Below are 9,837 nucleotides of genomic sequence, written 5' to 3'. Positions count from 1 at the left end.
TTTCCTTCTTGGTGAAAGGGCTGGTGAGCTGTCTGTGCAATGGCAGGGAACCTGCTGCTGGAAAGCAAGGTGCAGCTCCCCTGTGCTGCGCTAAGTAAGCAAATGGTGAAGGACTGCCAACAACAAGCCAAAGTTGTTACTAGAGTTATTGTAACTCCCTTGTATCTTTTTTCCCGCTGTAGGTTTAGGCTTCTGAAAAAATGGGCTTTCCACACTTGTACAGAGTTTGGTACTAGAGGGCTCTCAATATGAGAACCCTCTTTATTACTTGAAGCTAGAATCTTAATCTTCATCTTTTCTAAACTCCAAGAGCACTAAGGCTGCAAAGTTTGTCGAGTTAAGGTGTCAAAGACTGGCAGTAGACAAGCACAAACCAAACCCACTTGTTGGCATCTTTGCAGCTGGCTCTGCAAGAGCACAGGTGAGGTCAGCCCTGTGCTGGCTCTGTCCTCTTGCCCTGCTTCACTGCAGCTGTGCTGAGCTGTGCAAGGCTCTGCCTTGTGTTGGAGAGGGAAAAATCACCACCTGCTGCTAAGGAAGGTTTTTTAAATGTAGTTAGTGATGTCACTCTACCTGCAAGAAGAGCCACTGCCCCACGAGGTGCGCTGTGATGTCAGAGGGAGCCCTCTGATGTCGCACGTGGCTGCGCTGCGTGCTGCGCATTGTAGTCCTGCCTGGGGTGGTGGGCGACGGTGCCATCCGCTCTGTTTGTGCTGACTCGTGGGGTGGCAGCCCTGCGGCTGTCCCGTCTGGTTTCTTCTGCTGCGAGTTTTATCCCAATGGAGAGCGCAATGTCAGCTTCTGATCACAGATTTCATTGTACCACCGAAGGGCACCTGCACATCCCATACTGTCCTGCATGTTCAGCAAGCACTGAAGGGCTGGGGCAGCTTCAGAAAAAGAGTATTCCCTAACAAATCTCGATGGTTCGTGAGCGCTCTGCTACAAAATGGCACTTTGTTAACCATCACTGCCCTTCCTTGGTGCAGTCTGGCAACCATTTGCACAGGTGATAAATGTAGATCTGAGTAACTGAAGAAATCCCTTTACATAGTTAAAGCTGATGAACGCATAAATATTTGTAGGTCAGCAGTTCATAAGATCTAGTGGATTGCAACCAGCATAGCAAGAACATAAACAAAAAGAATTAACTTTTCATGTTACAACTGTATGAAGAATTGATTATATATCATGTTAACGTTTATTTTTCATCTTATATTTCTTTTTACTATTCAGTTTCTACCCTGGTAGCTTTTGGTTTCTGTAGGAAAAAAATACATATGTTTTTCAGGTTTGGGAAAACACTGGTCCACCAAGCAAACATAAAAGATTTAGGGCTGCCCCAAAATGTTCACATTGAGGGGGTGGGGGGGGATGTTAATAATTTTTTGATAAACCACTGCAATGTGCTAAATATTTTGTACACATTGAAGAAGAGATATTTCACTGATCTCTTTTTTGTGTATGACACATTGTATGTAAGGGAGAAATTCCCAGTTGGTATTTGTGTGCTCTGTTACTGAACAGTTCATAGTGGAAATTATTTTTCTGTATAAACACTTCCAGTCTTCCACCTCACAAAGGAGATCGCTGATTGTAATTGACCAAATGGTCATGTTTTAAGGTTCTGTGTGAATAAAGAGGTAAGCAGGCTTACCCTGTAGGTCGTATTTAATCTAATAGAAAAGTAATGTGAAGGAGGAAAGACATTTGGGTAGCAAACAACCTTAAGGTAACACATGAGACATAACAAAGCATCATAAGCACTGGAATTAAGCTTTTAGGCATTATTACTAAAAAAAAACATATGTTGCAACGTTTCTACTGTTGGAGTTGTTTCGCACTTTGCAAAAAGTTTGCAGCTGATCACCATCAAGAAAGACAAAGGGCAGCTACAGCTCTAAGAGATCAGTATGCTAATTACACCTGCCTGATGGTACTCAGACGTTTGAAATTCACTTACCATGCCAATTCTTGCCCCATCAATGTTGATATAAATCTTAAGTGACCCTTAACAAAATTTGGCCTTGTGTATACAGACAGGTATTTATAGCACATGTATGTGGCGTAAGGGAAATATTTTCAGTCTTTATTCTTCTATAATTTCCTTTTTTCCATACTGGAAAGGGAAGAGGTGAATTGTTTATTATCCTTTGGGAACATACTAATCTGCTGTTTCTCACCACAGCCTTACATTTACCTCCATTTCCTGTTGACCCGCTATTATATCATTTTGTACTTCACTCTAAATAGCCAGTGTAATTCAAAGACTTAATGAAATGGAGTTTCAAATAAGATTTAAAATTATCCCGCATAAACTCATTCTTTTCTTGTAGTTAGTTATTCCAAATTTAAAAACCTGACATTTTGGGTTTCAGAGTTTGAGGTTTGAACATACCTTTGGATCAGGTCTTTTGATTGTTAATTGCACCCTTGCAGACCACCATTCTGAATTTAACAAACAACTTGTATTTGTACAAAGCCTCCTTTAAACATACTTTCATACATGCCCATGGAGAATTCAGTCAACGCAGCTGTTGTAGCACTGTGTCCAAACACTTCATGTTTATATATGTAATCGCACTTTCTCATGCAAACCTTTTTATCTTGATTGCACAAATTAAGTTACAGGAGTAACTTCAAACCAAATCAAGGGTAAGTCCTGCTCAACTGAAAATCAGGACCCCTGAAGTCCTGCTCCCACTGAAATTAAATGACAGCACAGTATTGTGCTGTGGTAGAAGCAGTAGGCACTTAATTCGACCGTGTAAGATTTTAACACTTAGAAGTTTATACATAGTATTCAACCTCTAAAGGGACAAGTTAGCACACATTTCAGCTTCTTAATGCTTCAAATAGGACTACGTCCTTTGCTGCCAAAGTTGTTCCCTTGTTCTAAAATAAAGAAAGGTAATTTTCTTTAATTTGTGAGAACATTCTGTTTTCAAGGCCTAATCTAGCCTGAGTTCATTAAAAATCATGCTTATTTTAGCCATGAAGGCAATGCATAGAGCATCCTAGTGTAATCCTATTATATCATGATGCCATGCTAATCATGCTGTGATTGTACCAACCAGTAATTTTAAAATAAGTTATTAGATGGCTTTTATCAGAACTAGTTTTATATTTTTTAGAAAGATAGAAAGCATGAGGAAAATGTATGTTTACAAGAGTAACTATTGTGTCAGAAATGGAGTAATACGTTTTACACATTGATCCCATGTGAATTTACAAGGGAATTAGACCAATTTTCCATTTTCTTTGGATACATAGCCCTTGACATCTGAAGAATGTAAAATTTAAACAGTGTACAAAGTTTATTTAAAAAGAGACATCAAAATGTTGTTTGAAGTGCATACTATTTTTTTTTTTTTTTTTTTTTTTTTACAAAATATACAACTTACCAGCAAGTTTATAAACATATCTATCGACGATCACAATCACTGTCTTTTACAAAGATTTTATGGTATCAACATGACTAATAAAGAACAAAGACATTCAGGATAACTTTGCAGAGACTGACAACCTCTGCTTCCTAGGACATTTCAGTACTTCTTGTTTTATTTTTCCATCTGTAAAGGAACATGTATCTATCAGAGAGCTATATATCCATTAGGTTTCTCTTATTTTAACAAAGTTAATTGAATAATTAGGGTTATATAAAATACCCAGTGCCACACTAAATCCATATATTCATTCATAAGACATAACTGTTAAATAGTTGCTTACTCTTCACCCTTCTTGCTTTTCCACACTCTCTGCCTTTACTTCTAAATAGAACAATAGCCATGGATAGACAATGAAAGGTAAGTTATAATGATAAAAATAGTTGCAATTTTAGTGGTACTACAGTAAGGCTCTAATTTTGGAAAAATGCTTTTTTTTAGAACTCCCAACATTTACCCACATGACTTTTTGTTGGTGTACTGACAAGTTGAACTATCTTTCTAAGGCACTGATGATTTCGCAAAGCTCCAGAACAGGGTCGTGGTAAATTTCCATTTTTTTTCCTATACAGAGAAACATGAAACTCCTGTGAAGTTCTTCCAGTAGCAATGTGACAAGGTTTTGCATGGACACCTGCACTGATTGGAATGTTTCAGTTAACCAGTTTTATTGATTGCTGTTCTTCTACTTTCTTGTTAGAAACTGTGTGTTGAGAGGCAGAAGTCTAATAGTAGATTTAAATCATGACACTGCTAATCCTCACACATTTTAGTTTCCTCTATTTAGAAAAATGTTGACATTTCAAGACTCATGCAGTGTCTTAAAAATCTGCATGTGAGTTATTTTCAGGGTTTGTTTTAGTTTCTGTTAATGAAAGTTTGGCTACACATGCTTTGCCTATCATATGTAGCAGGTTTGTAATTTCTGCTGATATAAAAAGGAGCTGTGAAAAGGATGTTTTTAAAAACAAAAAGTAAAATAACAATTTTAAGTATTCCTGACTTCCAATGCTGAAAGGAACAGCTTGATTTCTGTTTGCAGTTCTCTTTCATTGTAATGCCATATTCAAAATGATCCATCTACTTTAATTACAGGAATAGGGTACTACAAAACACTGGGGTTGACTAAACAAAGGGTTATTTTCAATGGTCTATTTTTATGCTCTATGTATAATATTGTAGTTGGTATTTTAGGAAACTACTATTAAGTAAATATCTGTATTACTGATTTTCCAGATTATATTTTAGCTGTCTGGTTTGACAGTCCAGCTTAAGAAAAAAAAAATGATAGGCTCTGCAATAACAGCTCATTAGACAGGAGGATGGGCTTGACCTTAAGGCCTGACTGGGGAGATCTGAGTTATCAGTTTTGCACTAGGCTTGGCATGACCCTTAGCTAATCTCTTATCTCTCTGTGCCTCAATTCTCTGTCTGTGTGAGGGATAATAATACTCCCTTTGCTTTCTTATATTGTAAACTCTTCCATGTGGGAACTCTTACTACGTGTGAAGTCAGTAGGATCACTGGTATGCTGCTGACTTTGGTACTATTACAGGTAAACATTCTATGTTAGTATAAAGATATAGAGATATAATGTTAGGTATTAAAAACATACATATATTAATATATGAAAGTATAAACTAAAAATGAAATTTTACAGTTCTGTGCTGGAGTCTGACATTATTTCACACTAAATACTTGCCCTACACGCAACCTGAATTAAATACAGTCAACAGCATGTACAATTTCTCTGTCTGAATAGTACAGACCATTAAGAGTCCACACGGATAGATCCTTCTTAATGCCACTGGATATCCATTTCAGGTGTCTGATGCTTCATTTAATCTTTAACTTTTACTGGCCATTATGAGATTCAAAGAATTTATATGGAATGTTTTAACCCGGTAAGTTTCATTTACGTCTTCCCATCCTCACCCTTTTTCTCCCTCCTTCCACTTCTAGTCAGGGGCCTTTGTTCCCCGTCTTTCAGAATGTGATATACGAGACTGTTGACAATTTTCTTTTCAGATGAACAGCTTCAGTACAGGACTGTTGTATTTGTATCAGGTCAGCTGCTGTCGACCCAAACCTAGATTTATGACTAATTTCTCTACCAGTGTAATTGCTGCAGCTTCTCATTTAAAACACTGAAAAGCTCGTCATGAATTTGCTGGGAAAGAAAAAAAAAAGAGAGAGAAACAGCCATTAGCGACAGATTTAGTAATCTAATGTCTTATAAAAATAGAACATATTATTTCCAAAATACATGGCTGAAATTTGAGTAAGTTTTTCTTAATTGGGCAAACTGAAAAAGTTGAAAAAAGCGCCAAAAGCAAGAAGGCCTCTAACATTAAGATTTTCTGTCCTTTAAGATTAAGCTTTCTGTCCTGCCTTTTTGCCTATGTTAACTGATTGAAAAGTCAAGTTCAACCATTTCTCATTTCAAATGCTGCTGCAAAAAGGGAAGGCTGTTATGTTCATCCCAGTTTCCAACCACCTGTTGAAATTCAGGATTAAGGGTCCATCCTGTTTGCATCTGCAAATAGCTTTATCCATATGTACAACTCCATTGACATCAAGGAGATTACATGAGTCAAGCTACCCAGGCATGTAAATATTTGCTGAATTAGGACCTAAAACTGGAAGAGAATGTAAATGTAGATGGTAAATCCTACTTAAGATAAAGGGCTGAGCAGCCACAATGCTAACTGAAGTTAACAGAGTTATTTCAGGTGCCTGTCACCCTTCCTCCTCCAGTCAAGCTTTACAGATTTCTTAATAGCTTTACAACGCAGAATTATCTTTAACTACACGCCTATAAAATATATTATGAATTAGTAAGTATACTAATTTGCTTTGCTTCATCAGTGACCTTTGTCACAGAAATCAGTTCCCCACACGAAAGGGGATAATTTTAAGGATCGCTTTTAGCTTGATATTCTGTATGGAAAATAATTCCAGTGTAAGTGCATGTATCATGCACACACTGCAACCTCAAGTCAAATGCATTACGTAAGATTTCAGAGCACATTAGAGAAAATGTAGATCATCTCTGCACAGACAATCTCCAGTCTATGGATGTTGGATTGGGGGAAGGTATTTTAAACTTACTCTTAAGAGGAACTGAAGCAAGCTATTCAGTAGTGATTCAAGAAGTCTGCAGACCTAAATTCCGCTGTCCCTATCATTCAGCTCACTTAGCCTCTGCATGCTGAGTGAATTGATCTGATTGCTTATCTTGTTATGTTTACACTTAAACTGATGAGAGATCTCATTTAATCTGTCTCTTGTTAAAACGGACACAGTGATGAGACATGGCATTCAACAGTGAGGCATCCTTCTGGAACATCCCTCTCGAATATAAACCTCAAAAATATTCTAGTTGGTTGCTGCTTAACTGCCACTCAGATGGCAGCAAGGCTAACATGAAACTGAAGAGATGGTAATCTTTCTTCAGCCTCACAAATTTGCCGGTTTACTATCCCATATGCACATTCCATGTGTCACAGGCCAGCACTATAGAGTGGATGATACCTTTTTGAATGGTTGCTTGGGGGGGAGTGGTGTGGCTTTTTAAACAAGGTAGTTACTGCATTGACAAGATGCTTGGTACAGGATTGTTAAAGGTTTGACTTTGGTCTCCTTTTCACTGTTAACTGCTTAGCAAACTGAAACTTCTTGGCTCCACAGAGAGTGGGTTCTGCCCTCATTTATGATGCTGTCAAGCCTGGGGCTACAACATTATTTTGATATATAACGAGTTTAGAAGATGTGAAACTATTGACTGCATGTTTTATTCATTCTTAAATTGCAAGAGAGGCATGGCTTCCTTTTGATGCCTACCCTATTTACATAGGCTATCTGTGTGCTTCTAGAGTCACTTAGTATTTGAATGTATATGCGCTCATCAGCTATAAAGCATTAATGTTTTGCACTTGTATGGCCTTTCATCCAAAGATCTCAAAGTCTTTTACTGACAATGATGAAGAATTACAGCCCTCTTTGAAGTGGGTAAATGCTACTATCTTCTTGTTAGTAGGACAGAGTCAGGCGACGTTGCCCTGCTCCTACAGGGAGGAAGTGTCCCTGCCAGAGCCTAGAAATCTCGGCGCAGTCTCCCGTCTTGCTACTGGTTTGTGCTCCCCTTACAGTCTTTGCACCTTTGTTTGCTCGGCAGCTTTGCCAATAGCCTTAAATTTTTGTAGAGCAGCACTTCTTCCCATTTCATTGATTCGAGAGTGCCTCACCCTGCCTAAGGGAAGCGAGCGTGCATTTGCACAGGGGGAGGTGAGCTGGAGGGCTGACCCTGAGCACACGACAGCAAGACCGACGTCCCTGAAGGGTGAAGCCGAATTCCTGCCAGAGAGTTCAAGCAGCACAAACACCCCACGTCTCACCACATGTTTCCCCCCAAATGCTATTTTTGAAACAAATCACTGGGCCGAGAGACCAGGAGAAACCACGTCTGTGGTCTGGCGCGCCAAATGCATCTGAAACCTCGGTGAAATTAGGAAACGTGCTTATTCCGCAGAGCCCCAACCCCCACAGCGCGGCCGAGGAAACGCCGTGAGCAGGCCTGGGCAGCGACGCCCGCCTGGCGCCTCGCCCCGCTGCCACAGGCAGGGGCCTTACCTTGGGCCGGCGGCGGCGGCGGCGGCGGCGGGGGGCGCCTCAGGGGAAGGGCACTCGGGAGTGGAGCGGCAGGCAGCGCCGCTGGGAGCAGCCGTGCCGCTGGAGCTTCCTGCGCAGGGCCAGGTTCGCTGCGAGCCGCGGGAGAGAAAGCGCGGCGGTTACTGGCTGGGGCCGGGGGGAGGCGAGGTGCTGGCGAGAACCTCGCGCCCGCCATTTGCAAGTGAAGCGCGGCCCTGTGGCGGGAGGCGTCTCCTTCCCGCCCGGGGGCCCTGTCGCCTCCGCGGCCGCGCCTCTCCCCTCCCCCCAGTGAACACCGGGATGGCTGTTGGGCTTGGGGGACCCCGCGCCACCATGGCGGCGGCGCCGCAGGTGCGCGGCGGCCCTGCCCCTCCCCCTCGCCGCGGACCGTTAGGCGGCGCCGCGCCCGCCCCGAGGCGGGACGCGTTTGTCGGGGGCGGCGGCGCGGGCCGCGCCGGCTTCAAGCTCCTCGTTAAGAGTGATTTGAGGCGGTCGTGACGGAGAGCACCCGGCGCGCCGCTGGAGGCGGCCGTGGGAGGTGCGAGCGCCTCGGGGTCGCTCTCCCTAAGCCGCGAAGGCGGCGGCGTGCCCGGCGTGGCGTTAGGAGCCAGCGGGGGCGACCACCCGCAGTTCAAAACTCGCCCCTTTCCGCCCCGGCCCGCCGAGCCGGTGGCGGGGTCGGTGCCGTTAACGGCGGGCGCGGACCCTCTCGCGGCTCCGCTCCGCCTGCCCCGGCCGGTAGAGCCGCTCCCTGGAGCTGAAAGCCTCGCGGGTCCAGCTCCTTTCCCAGGGGCAGGTTGGCAGCACCTTCCTACCTCGTGTCCTCGTTTCTTCTCCCCCCTCCCCGCCCCGGCGAGTTGCCACTCACGAGATAACCTAGTGCATCGCCTTCGTTACGAATATTAAATACACATGAAGCGTGCAGACCTAGGTTTTAAAACGCTTCGCAAAGCAAACGACGGCGGAAGCGATGCAGCGGGAGCCTGGTCCCGAATCGCTAGCAGTGCGTCTGGAGCGAAGTAACGGGAAGAAAGTTAAACCGGGCGGTAGCGCAGGGCAACGTGGAAGGCGGTTCCTACCTGGCCTCTGCCCGCTGGCAAGGAGAAGAGTCATCAAGAGAAGGAGCGCGGTGCAAAGGAGCTGCCCGAGCCTCATGTCGGCCGCCACGGCGGGTGGGCGCGCTGGGCGGCTGTGGCTGTGCGCGCCTGCCGCCGTGCCCCTGCCGCCGGGCGGTGCGGTGCCGGGCGGTGCGGTGCCGGCGGCCGGCCGGGCGCAGTCTCCGCGCCGGGTGCCCGCTCACATCGCCGTGACAAGCGCCCGACGGAGCCAGCCGCCAGCTGCGCTTCCCAGCGAGGTTAATGATCACACAGGACAAGGTTACTGCTTCTGCACCGCGGTCAGTGCCTCCCCTTGCTTCCCTTCTCCCTTTCCTCTCTCTTTTTGTCACTCCCCCTTGTTTTCCATAAGCAAACAATGAAGGAATGAAAAGTCCATGTAAACAGTAGCCCCTGTCAGTGCATGTGGGGCAAGGAGCCTCACGAACAATGCAGCAACTTCGCTTTAAATTCAACCCAGGCAGGGAAAAATATGTAGAACAAGACCCGATGTTCCCTCCCCCATTTGCAACTGTTTAAACTTTGCATTGCCCATATTGGTCCCACATGCAGAAAGCAACAGTAATGGCAGGAAGTCGTCCCCCCCCCCCTTTGTCCCTCCTGAAAGAACTGTGAAGCCCGTACTT

At 44.1% G+C, this 9,837-nt stretch overlaps 1 long non-coding RNA gene across 1 annotated transcript; it reads right to left on the bottom strand.

The window, feature by feature from the left end:
- Positions 1 to 3,293: 3,293 nt before the first annotated feature.
- Positions 3,294 to 9,169, bottom strand: LOC138067190 (uncharacterized). Its single transcript, XR_011141016.1, has 2 exons — positions 8,079 to 9,169; positions 3,294 to 5,616 (listed from the first exon to the last, which is right to left on the bottom strand). It is a non-coding gene; the product is annotated as an uncharacterized lncRNA (long non-coding RNA).
- Positions 9,170 to 9,837: the final 668 nt, after the last annotated feature.

The sequence above is a fragment of the Struthio camelus genome, chromosome 4 (assembly GCF_040807025.1).
Source record: "Struthio camelus isolate bStrCam1 chromosome 4, bStrCam1.hap1, whole genome shotgun sequence".
In the NCBI taxonomy this organism is placed as follows: Eukaryota; Metazoa; Chordata; class Aves; order Struthioniformes; family Struthionidae; genus Struthio; species Struthio camelus.
This window is presented reverse-complemented; position numbering and strand designations above follow the sequence as displayed.